Source organism: Carcharodon carcharias, chromosome 7, assembly GCF_017639515.1.
Source record: "Carcharodon carcharias isolate sCarCar2 chromosome 7, sCarCar2.pri, whole genome shotgun sequence".
Lineage (NCBI taxonomy): Eukaryota > Metazoa > Chordata > Chondrichthyes > Lamniformes > Lamnidae > Carcharodon > Carcharodon carcharias.
The window spans coordinates 69,400,398-69,412,490 of record NC_054473.1 but is presented as its reverse complement, the minus strand read 5'-3'; the positions used below and the strand labels follow the sequence as shown (position 1 = coordinate 69,412,490).

At 41.2% G+C, this 12,093-nt stretch overlaps 1 long non-coding RNA gene across 1 annotated transcript in view; it reads right to left on the bottom strand.

The window, feature by feature from the left end:
* Window positions 1-2,508: 2,508 nt before the first annotated feature.
* LOC121279605 overlaps window positions 2,509-12,093 on the bottom strand; it is a 100,244-nt gene continuing 90,659 nt past the window's right edge. Inside the window, exon 3 of the long non-coding RNA XR_005943446.1 lies at window positions 2,509-2,538. This is a non-coding gene — a long non-coding RNA (uncharacterized LOC121279605). The remainder of the gene's footprint in view (window positions 2,539-12,093) is intronic.

Here is a 12,093-nt window from a genome sequence, read left to right as displayed (position 1 = left end):
TAGGAAGGCAAATGGCATGTTGACCTTTATTGCAAGGGGATCAGGTTACAGGAATAAAGAAATTTTGCTTCAATTTTACATGGCTTTGGTGAGATCACATCTGGAATACTGTGTGCAGTTTTGGTGTCCATATTTAAGGAAGGATATACTTGCATTGGAGACAGTACAGCAAAGGTTCACTAGATTTGTGTCTGAGATGACAGCGTCTATGATGAGAGGCTGTGTAAATTGGGCCTATGTTCTCTGGAGTTTAGAAGAATGAGAGGGAATCTCATTGAAACATACAGGACTTTGGAGGGGCTGGACAGGATAGATACTGAGAGATTGTTTCCACTGACTTGGGAATCTAGAACACAAGAACAGTCTCAAGATAAGGGGTCGATCATTTAGAATGGAGATGAGGAGAACTTACTTCACTCAAAGGGTTGTGAATCTTTGGAATTTTCTGTCCAAAAGGGTTGTGGAAGCTCCATCGTTGACTATATTTAAGGCTGGGATAGACAGATTTTTGATCTCTAAAGGAATCGTGGGAGTGAGGAAGTGGTGGCATAGCAATATTGTCACTGGACTGGTATTCCAGAGACCCAGGCTAATGCTCTGGGGACCTGGTTTCGAATCACACCACAGCCAATGGTGAAATTTGAAATTAATAAAAATCTGGAATTGAAAGTCTAATGATGACCATGAAACCATTGCTGATTGCCGTAAAAACCCATCTGTTTCACTAATGTCCTTTAGGGAAGGAAATCTGCCGCCCTTACCTGGTAAGACCTGCATGACTCCAGACCCACAGCAATGTGGTTGCTTCTTAAATGCCCTCCTAAGAAGGGTAATTGGGAATGGGCAATGAATGCTAGCCTAGCCGGTGATGCCCACATCTCATGAATGAATAAAGAAAAATGTGGGGAGTCAGGGGGAAAGTGAGGTTGAAGCCCAAGATCCTCCATAATCATAATGAATGTGGGACCAAGCTCAGCAGGTCATTAGGTCTACTCCTGGTCCTATCTCTTGTGACTTTGTGTTCTTGTGAGCTGGGCCTAGATAGTTCAGTCACAAAAGCAGGGGTAAAGAAAAGCTAAGGCCACTCAGAAGAGAAAGTAAATTTGGAAGATGCTGTTACGCTTCTGTGAAGAAGGGATTTGAAGCTGGAGACAAAAATTTGAAATTGAATGCATTGGAAAACCAGACCTAGTGTAAGTCAAAAGCGATACTGGAAGCACTCATCCTTCAAGCAACATAATTAAAAACAGATTAACTGATATATCATTCATTTGCTCTTACTGAGAATTTGCTGTGTCCAAATTGGCGACCAGGTTTGACTCTCAAGTTTATCCATAAGATGGCACTTGAGAAATAATCCATTGAGTTGTAAAGTTACTTGGGATATTCTGAAGATAGGATACGCACTATAATCAATGCAATGTCTTTCTTTAAAGTATAATGAATAATTTCAGCTTTACTCTCCTACTAATCATAGGCCTGAATTTTTAACTCAGCAGGCGGGAGCAATCGGTGAGCCCGGGATCGGCCAGGAAACGGACCGCCAACCGCGATCTGCCCCCAACCACGATTTCACGCTGGTTGGCCAATTAATGGCCAGTCAGCATGAGGCGCACAATGAAAAGCTCAGCGCTGCTGGGGTAAGGCTGGAGGAGGGCAGGCGATGACATCAACGTGGGCCAGGCAACTGCTGTCAGAAAGCTCCCAGTAGGCAGAGATCTGCCTCAGGGAGCTGCAGACCCGAAAATCCTCAAATAAAGATTTAAAAAGCATAAAAAAATGTCCAAGCATCATAATCAGGAACCTGAAAACATATATGATAAAAATGCAGTCCTCAGATTTTTATTTTTATTTTATTTAATAACGGAAACCTTATCCTGCCCTTGGATGAGGTTTGATGAGAAATGTAAAGCCGATTTGCCCGTCCGCCAACCGTAAGGTTCGACAGGCTATGAAATAAAGCAGACAAGTGCGCCATTAATTGGCCTAATTACCCTCTTAATTGTCAGTGGGCATGCTTCTGACCTTTCTGCACACCGGCTGATGAAAATATCGCGAGTGCACAATGATGTCAGGGTGCTCGCCCAATGTCATCTCGTGTGATTTCACGCCTGATCGGGTTGGGCACACGCCATAAACTTAAAATTCAGCCCAATGGTTTATTGGCTTTGAGTCAACTTCACAATCTTCTGATTGCTTCCTAAAGTTTGCATGCATGTCATGTGAAAACAAACCTGACTCCACTTTAGCCATTTAAGTCTCAGAGATAAATGTGTGGGGAACGTAAGGCAGGTCATTGACTGGAACGTTGAATGCTGTTCTAACATGATAGCCCAAATCTTTCAATCGAGGTCAGAACCCCTATTTCTGATCCTCATCTGGCAAAAAAATACACACTTACCATCCTCCAATTTTTTCTGACAATCTTCCGATGAAAGATCCTGCGGAGCTGGCTAAGTGCAGCAAACCTCCGAGGGAGCAGCAGAGAGAATTCATGCCTGAACCATGCTCCCTTTTCATGGCACCAGCTGCTGTATTCTGTTAAGTAGAGAGTTTAAATCTCGCAAAGCTTCTTTGAAAAGCTACGTAGAGAAGAAATGTACAAGGGGTAAGGTAGGTAAGGGGGTGGGGGGGGGAATGTAATTGGGTATGGGGGTAGAGTGGGTAAATAAGTGGGTAAGTGGGTATATTGAGTAATGGGTGAGGGAGTAGGGTGGGTAAGGTAAGTGGGTCATTGTAGTACAAGGGTATCTGCCATAGCAAGTGTTAATGTGCGATTGAGTACAGAACCGCCCACTATGTGATTTAAAGAGACATGTGACCTGAGACTAGAGAGAATTGTCATCTGGACAGAGACCTGTGTAGAAGCAAGCATGGAGTCAGCTCATAGCTTGGGCTAAACCCTGTATATATACATATTTATGTGTTATCAATAAAGATAATGTTAACCTATACCAGACATAGAACCTCTTCCTGAGACCTATCGAACAGACATACAACATACAGCAGTAAGATGGTAGGGTGGGTAGGGCAAGTGTGTAAGGCATGTCACGAAACTATGCTTTTCATAATATTATTGTAGGCTTATGGGTGTGAGTACTGATGGTTATGTCTGTGTGACTGATTTAATTGAATTGGAGTCAGATAAACTGCAAGGTTGAAATTATCAAAAGGAGTTAGGTGTTGTGGAACAAAAGTGAGAAAGGGCATTCCAAAGGGAGCAAGTGGAATGACAGGAGAGAGAAACAATACAGGAAAGGGAATTGGAACTGGAGAAATTAGCAATGGAGGAAAGGGAGAAGGAAAGAGAATGGGAATATCATCTTAAAAAGCTGCAGTTAAAAAAGACTTCTCAGAAGCTGAGGGAAGTCCTAGGATGAAACAACCCCATTCAACTTAAAACCCAGTGGGGAGATCACAGAATCACACAGTGCAGAAGAGGCTCTTCGGCCTATCGAGTCTGCACCGACACGTGAGAAACACCTGACTTACCTACCTAATCCTATTTACGAGCACTTGGTCCATAGCCTTGAATGTTATGACGTGCTAAGTGCTCCTCCAGGTACTTTTTAAAGGATGTGAGGCAACCCGCCTCCACAACTCTCCCAGGCAGCGCATTCCAGACCATCACCACCCTCTGTGTAAAAAGGTTTTTCCTCACATCCCCCTAAACCTCCTGCCCCTCACCTTGAACTTGTGTCCCCTTGTGACTGACCTTCAATTAAGGGGAACAGTGCAGACTCGATGGGCCAAAGGGCCTCTTCTGCACTGTGTGATTCTGTGATCTCCCCATTGGGTTTTAAATTCAATGGGGTTGTTTCATCCCAGGACCTCCCTCAGCTTCTGAGAAGTCTTTTTTAACTGCAGCTTTTTAAGATGATATTCCCTTTCTCTTTCCTTCTCCCTTTCCTCCATTGCTAATTTCTCCAGTTCCAATTCCCTTTCCTGTATTGTTTCTCTCTCCTGCCATTCTGCATGCTCCCTTTGGAATGCCCTTTCTCACTTTTGTTCCCCATCCACCCTGTCCATGCCCCTCATAATCTTGTACACCTCGATCAGGTCGCCTCGCAGTCTTCTCTGCTCCAACAAAAACAACCTGAGTCTTCATAATTTAAATGTTTCATCCCAGGCAACATCCTGGTGAATCTCCTCTGCACCCTTCCAGTGCAATCACATCCTTCCTATAAAGTGGCGACCAGAACTGCACACAGTACTCCAGCTGTGACCTCACCAAGGTTCTATACAACTCCAATATGATCTCCCTACTTTTGTAATCTATGCCTCGATTGATAAAGGTAAGTGTCCCATATGCCTTTTTCACCACCCCCCTAACATGCCCCTCTGCCTTCAGAGATGTATGGACACACACGCCAAGGTCCCTTTGTTCCTCAGAACTTCCTAATGTCATGCCGTTCATTGAATACTTCCTTGTCAAATTACTCCTTCCAAAGTGTATCACCTCACACTTTTCAGGGTTAAATTCCATCTGCCACTTATCTGCCCATTTGACCATCCCATCTATATCTTCCTGTAGCCCAAGACACTCAACCTCACTGTTAACCACCCAGCCAATCTTTGTGTCATCCACAAATTTACTAATCCTACCCCCCACATAGTCATCTATATTGTTTATATAAATGACGAATAATAGGGAACCTAGCGCAGATCCCTGTGCTACGCCACTGGACACTGGCTTCCAGTCATTAAAGCAGCCTTCTGTCATCACCCTCTGTCTGCTACAACTAAGCCAATTTTAAATCCACCTTATCAAATTACCCTGTGCATTGCCTTCTTTATAAGTCTGCCATGTGGGACCTTGTCAAAGGCGGTGCTGAAATCCATATAAACTACATCAACTGCACGACCCTCATCTACACCTGGTCACTTCCTCAAAAAATTCAATCAAATTTGTTAGGCATGACCTCCCTCTGACAAAGCCATACTGACTATCCCTGATCAAACCTTGCCTTTCCAAGTGGAGCTAGATTCTCTCCTTCAGAATTTTCTCCAATAGTTTCCCTACCACTGACGTGAGACTGACTGGTCTGTAATTCCATGACTCATCTCTGCAACCCTTCAAGAAATCTGGACATTGCTTTTACAGTCTAGGTTGGGAGGTGGAGCTCATGAGGTTTATGCTTCACCGACAGAAGAGATATTGATGGATTATGAGGCAGTGAAAAATACTATTTTGAATGCATATAATTTGGTTCCTGAGGAGTAAAAGCAGAAATATAGGAATATAAGGAAACAGCCTAGTCAGACTTATACTGAGTTTGAGAGAAGAAAACAAAATAATTCTGGTTGGTGTATATGGGCATTAAAGGCAGGGACAACATATGCAGCTCATAGAAGATAATTCTTTTGGAAGAATTTAACAATTCAATTCCATGTGGAGGAATGGGGGTTAAAACAGCTGGGCAAGCAGCAGAGATAGCTGTTGATTATGAGTTAGCTCATAAGTCTCAACCTTTCTTTCATCACCCTTTTTCAATCCAGATAAAGGATGGTAGGTAGTCAGGGAAGAGAAGGCACAGCTGGAAATTCTCAGGGAGTTTTTTCTCAGACCAGAAAGGAAGGTGCTGAGGGTAGAAGTGACACTCAGAATCGGAGGTGTTTTCATTGTAATAAGCTGTAATAATAACAAAGTCAATGTGGTGGAGGTTACAGGGAAAATTTATATCAGTAATTGGGATGTAGAAAAGTTCTGGAAATAAGGGTACTGTGGGTTCTGAGATCAAGAATCAGAGTTAAAGCCAGTGGTTTGAGTACAGGTGAAGTAGGAAGAATCAACGATAGGTAAAGAAGTAGGAACGTGTTCACAATTTACCCAAGGAAGCACTGAAGGGCAGGTTACAGAAGCGTTTAAAGATTTTGTATGTGAAGGAAAAGTATTTCCATGTATACAGGGTGGAGTAGGCAAAGATATTAAATGTTAAGTGACACAGGGACTAGTCAATCCTAATGTTATGGGATTGTGCTATTTGTTGTACAGAGGGACTCTTGCAGGAAAAAAAGTGGTAATAAGTGGGATTCATGGAGATGCTAAACCTATTCCATTGTAGAAAGTAAATTTAAAGAGTAAGTGGAAAACAGGTGAGACGATTGTTGGAGTAGTGGAAGAATTGCCTATTGCAGGGGCTCAACTTATTTTAAGTAATGATATAGCTGGGTCACAAATGTTTGTGATGACTACTATAGTTAAGCAGCCAGTGGAGGTGCGTTAAACAGAGGTGTTGCAGGAAGAACATCCTTGTTTCCAGATTGTGTAGTAATGAGATTACAGACTCATAGGTTAAAACAGGAAGAGGAGGAGTTGAAAAGGCAGGGAAAAGATTCCGATATCCAATTAACTACATCTGTTTTTGAAAAGATGGCGCAGGAAGAAAAGGTGGAAGAAAATGAAGTGGAGGTGTTTAGTTAGTTAAATTTGTAGAGTTACAGCAGAAGGATCCATGAATAAAGCAGTCACATCAGACAGCTTATTTGGATGCAGGGGCAGAATGTATTCCAGAACGTGTTACTGAGAAAGTGGAGGCTATCTCATGCTTCAGCAGATGAGAAATGGATGGTAGTGCATCAGGTAGTTATACCATCCAGATACAGAAATGAGATATTGAGAGTGGCTCATGAAGTTCCAAAAGGGGGACGTTTTGGAATGAAGAAGACTCAGGCAAAAATACAGAAACATTTTTATTGGCCTGGATTACATAAAGATGAAGACAATTTCTGTAGATCATGTCTCATATGTCAGGTGACAGGAAAACCTCAAGCAGTGATTAAACCGGCACATTTAATTCTGATTCAAGCATTTGAGGAGTCTTTTTCCAGGGTCCTGATTGATTGTGTAGGGCCCCTCCCTGAGACTAAAAATGGAAATCAGTATTAACTGACAGTTATGGATATGCCTACTAGGTTTCCGGAAACAATACATTTATGGAATGTTACAGCAAAGAGAATTGTGGAAGAGTTGACTGCATTTTTTACAAGATATGGATTACCGAAAGAAATACAATCAGATCGGGGTTCAAATTTCATGTCACAGCTGCTTAAGAGAGATATTAGCAGCCTGGGGATAAAACAATTTATGTCATCAGCTAATCATCCTGAATCACAATGTGTTTTACAGAGACAGCATCAAACTTTGAAAAGCATGGTGGGGACTCATAGTCAAGAATATCCACAGGATTGGGATTGGGGATTCCATTCTTGTTATTTGCCATTAGGGATGCTCCTAATGAATCCACGGGATTTAGTCATTTTGAATTAGTCTATGGTCATGAGGTAAGGGGACCACTTAAGTTGATTCAGGAGAAGTTAGTGTATCAGAATTCAGAAACTACTCTCTTGGATTATATGACAAACTTCAGAAAAAGATTGAACAGAACATGTGAGTTAGAACATTTAAAGATATCACAGCAAGTGATGAAAGTGAAAGCAGATAAGAGAGCCAGAGCTCATAGTTTTGTTGCTAGGGAAAAAGTGTTAGTTTTGTTACCAGTACTGGGTAAACTGTTAAAGACAAGGTTTAGTTTCAGAATTGAAATTAAATTGAGTGAATAAATTATTTAATAAATACTTCAGATGAATGAAAGAAGCAGAGGGTGTGTCTTGTAAATATGCTTAAAAAGTACTTTGACGGGGAATATGACAGAAATGAGGTATTAGTAGTAAATACGGAGAAAGAGGTAGAAATGGAGGATTCTGAAATTGATTTTCCTCTAATCAAATTGGATAATGAGGAGGTACTTAAGAATTTAAATGTAATATTGAGTGACCTTCCAGACAAGTGCCAAAATGATTTGGAGAAGATATTGCAGTCACACATAGCTATTTGTGGGAATAGGCTGGGGAGGACAGATTTAGCTGCACATGATGTGGGTGATTCATTTTTGATAAGGAAGCATCCTTATAGATTAAATCCAGCAAAATTATCACACGTACAGATAGAAATTGAATCCATGCTTCAAAATGATATCATTGAGTCTAGTTGTAGTAACTAGAGTTCACCTATTATGATGGCACGGAAACTGAATGGGGCACAAAGACTGTATGTGGATTATCGAAAACTAAATGCAATGACAAAAGCAGATTCATATCCAATTCTGTGGTTGGAAGATTGCATTGAGAAAGTGGAACAATCAAAGCTTACCACAAAGATTGACTTTAGAGAGGATATTGGCAAGTGGCGTTATCGGAGAGAGCAAAGGAGATATTGGCTTTTGTGAAGCCAGATGGACTATATCAGTTTAAAGTCTGCCATTTGGTATGAAGAATGCACCAGCAACATTTCAAAGACTGACAAATTAATTGCAGAACTGAACAATTGTGTTGTTTAAATTGATGACTTGATAGTTTTCTGTCAAACATGGGAGGAGCAATTACAATATCTGAAAGAATTGTTTGATCAACTGCATGGAGCTAATTTGGTAACGAACTTGGTTAAGAGTGAATTTGCAAAAGCGCAAGTTACATATCTAGGCCATACCAGTGGGCATGGTAAGGTGGCTTCGAGAGATGTGAAAGTAAAAGCCGTTGTGAATTTCCCATCCCCACAACAAAATGAGAAGTTTTGAGATTTCTGGGCATGAGTGGATTTTACCAGAAGTTTGTCCCAAGTTTTAGCAGTTTTAGGAGTAATGGTTGCTCCATTGATTGAACTACTAAGTTTCAAGAAGTTTCAATGGACACAGTAGTATCAGAAGGTGTTTAACTGTTTGAAAAATGTATTGACTGTGACACCAATTTTAGCAGTGCCTGATTGAGCCAAGAAGTTTAAGTTGCTGTTTATGTAAGTGAGGTAAGTATTGGTGCTGTATTGTTACAAGATGATGAAACTGGAAATGAGAAGCCAATAGGATATTTTTTCACGAAAGCTGAATGTACATCAGAGAAGATATTCAACCATCGAAAAGGAGACTCTGGGTCTGGTGTTAGCATTGCAGCATTTTGAGGTTCATGTTGTAAGCAATTCATCAGAAACAATTGTTTACACAGACCATAAACATTTATGGTTCCTGGAAAAGTTTTGAGACTGTAGTGCAAGACTGTTCAGATGGGGTTTATTACTGCAACTGTTTAATTTAGATTATACATGTGGCTGGATGAGAAATCCTAATTGCAGATGCCTTGTCAAGAGTTTGGAGCTCAAAGGAAATTGAACATTTAAAACCTAGACACTGGACTGAATTAATCTCTGTTGATACAAAGGATTTGTATATAGCATGTTAATGCATGCACTTGGTAATGTAATAGTTTATGTATATAGATAAGAATAGTACATTAAGTAAGATAGGTTGAGAGAATGAAGCCATCTTTTAAAATTATGACAGTTCATTTTTCCAAAAGGATGGAGGTGTCGCAAAACTAATATTATCATAATATTATTATAGGTTTATGGGTGTGAATGTGGATGGTTCTGTCTGTGTGAACAGTTTAATTGAATTAGAGTCAGATAGACTGCAAAGTTAAAATTATCAGAAGAAGTTAGGTGTAAAAAGGCATTTGAAATGCTAATGAGTAAACATGGATGAGGGCAGCATGTAGGGTGTGAAGGAGGTTTGCATTTTAAGATAAATAGAAAGATGTTTGGGTTTCAAAGGATTGGTAGGATATTTACAACTAACCAGATAAATAGGGCAAGGTTATTATGTTTGTTTTTCCCAAAAGGAAAGAGGCCATATTGGCAACATGAAAGATTTTTATATTATAGGAAAAGTAAATTTCCAAAGACCTGTAGAACAATGGAACTTACAGATTAAAGAGAGAGAAAACATATATAAAGAGGGACAGAAGGCTATGTAAGGGGTTTGGCTGTGAGAGATCAAAAGGTACACCATTTGAAGCAGCCTTTGAGGAAAAGCCTTCAGCCACCTTAGCAGAAGTCTGCTGTGTCCAGTAACTAACATTGTGTTACAAGAATTTGGAATTCCATTGTTGGTGTGGTAACCTTGCTGGGTTGATTTTATAATTTCAAATCTATCTTGCACTGTTGCCTTAAAGGTGTTGTATTGTTGCAAGCCTGCTAAATTAAGAATTTTGGGACCTATTAAGATGAAGTAACCATGTAACTGCAATCTTGTATGTGTTTATTATTTCATTTTTTTCCCTTTTGTTCATACATGTTTTAACTTAATTTTAAAACCTCCAAAGGTGTTAGTGGACTCAATTATTCTGAATTCAGTGCATAAGCCTTCTGATAATAAATACAAATTGCAAAATCATTGTGATAGCGTAGCCAAGTTTCCTGATGGATTTGATCCGCCTGGCACAGATCACCTGCCACATCATAACAGGAGGTAGGGTGGGTGTGTGAGGTAAGTGGTAGGGTGGCAGGTGGGAAGGGTGGCAGGATGGCAGGTATGTAGGATGGCAGGTGGAAAGGGTGAAAATGGTTAGTGGATGAGGTGGCAGGGTGGGTGAGGTGGTAAGGTAGGCAGGTAGGTAGGAGGCAGATTAGTGGGTGGATGGATGAATCAGGGGGTAGTTTGGTTGGGTTAAGAGGGGTTATCAGGTAAGGGGGTAGTCATGTTGGGTTGGGAGCTAAACTGCTCAGTCCGGTCAGGTCCGGTTGATGGTTGGAGACGTGGTTGGTGACGGCAAGGTTGGGGAGGAGTCGGGTGGCGGGTAGGGGTAAGATGCGGGGGTGGGTCAGGGAGAAGTTGGGAAATCAAGGGAGGTAGGTCAGTGTTGGGGCTAGTCAGGTCTGGCAGTGGGGACTCTGAGTCAGGAGGTGGATGGGAGGGTTGTCGGGTTGAGTGAGGAAGCATGAGGGTTCAATGTGTGTGGCTGGGAAAGGGTCAGTTGTATGGTTACCCAGGAGTTAGAATTGCCTTTTTTCTGTCTAACATTTCCTGGATTACTATCCAGGTAAGTAAGTCAGAACTGTTTAGAATCTCTGACTCTCATTCAGAGCTGGGAGAATTATATGGAGGCTTCTGGGGAGCATAGGAATTGCCCTTCTGAAGTTCAAACTTCCTGGGCAACCTCCATTGAGTTCTAGTATTGGGACTTCCAAGTGGTACCATATCACAACTACCAGCTTCATCTGATCTCCAATTATCTGGAGACCAGAAAATCTGGACCATAGTTTTCTTTCCAGCCTGAAAAGGGAAGTAAATGAATAACATTACTGGAGATGACAATATAACCAGCCTGTGAAGATAGAGCAGTTTATGGTGCATGGAAAATTATCTCAACAAGTGACATTCACTATTTCTACTGCTCCATCATCAAGTACCAATTTTTGAGGCCTTATAAGAACATAGGAACTAGGAGCAGGAGTAGGCAATTCAGCCCCTTGAGTCTGCCCCACCATTCAATATGATCATGGCTGATCTCATTTCGGCCTCAACTCCAATTTCCCGCACTCTCTCCATGACCTTTCATCTCATTACTAATTAAAAACCTGTCTATCTCCTCCTTAAATTTATTCAACGTCCCGGCATCCACCGCAATCTGAGGTAGTGAATTCCACAGATTCACGACCCTTTGAGAAAAGTAATTCCTCCTCATCTCTGATTTAAATCTACCACGCCTTAGCCTAAAACTATGGCCTCTCATTCTAGAGGGCCCCACATGGGGAAGCATCCACTTCACGTCTACTTTATCTATCCCCTTTAGCATCTTATATACCTTAATTAGATCTCCTCTCCTCCTTAACTCAAGCGAGTATAGGCCTAAACTGCTTAATCTCTCTTCATAAGATAAGCCCCACATCTCTGGAATCAATCTAGTGAACCTCCATTGAACCACCTCCAATGCAACTACATCCTTTGAAGAGTTCTCAAAATTCCCACATTTTTCATAACATCAGCAAGGGCATGACTTTTGAACTCTTACCTGAAACCAGACAATGAGAGGAGACAGAATACGCATTCTTCCCTTTAAAACAATCAACACGAAACTAAAGCCCATCAAAATCTTGCATAAATAATCGCTACTAACTACTAAGGCAGAAAGACCACAATCAATGCAATTATGCAAACCCATCAATACTCTACACATACAATGGCTTTCAGTTCAAGACTAGTTACAAAGCAGGAAGACATTGATAAACCTCAGGTGAGCCCATTAAAAACAACGAGACATCAA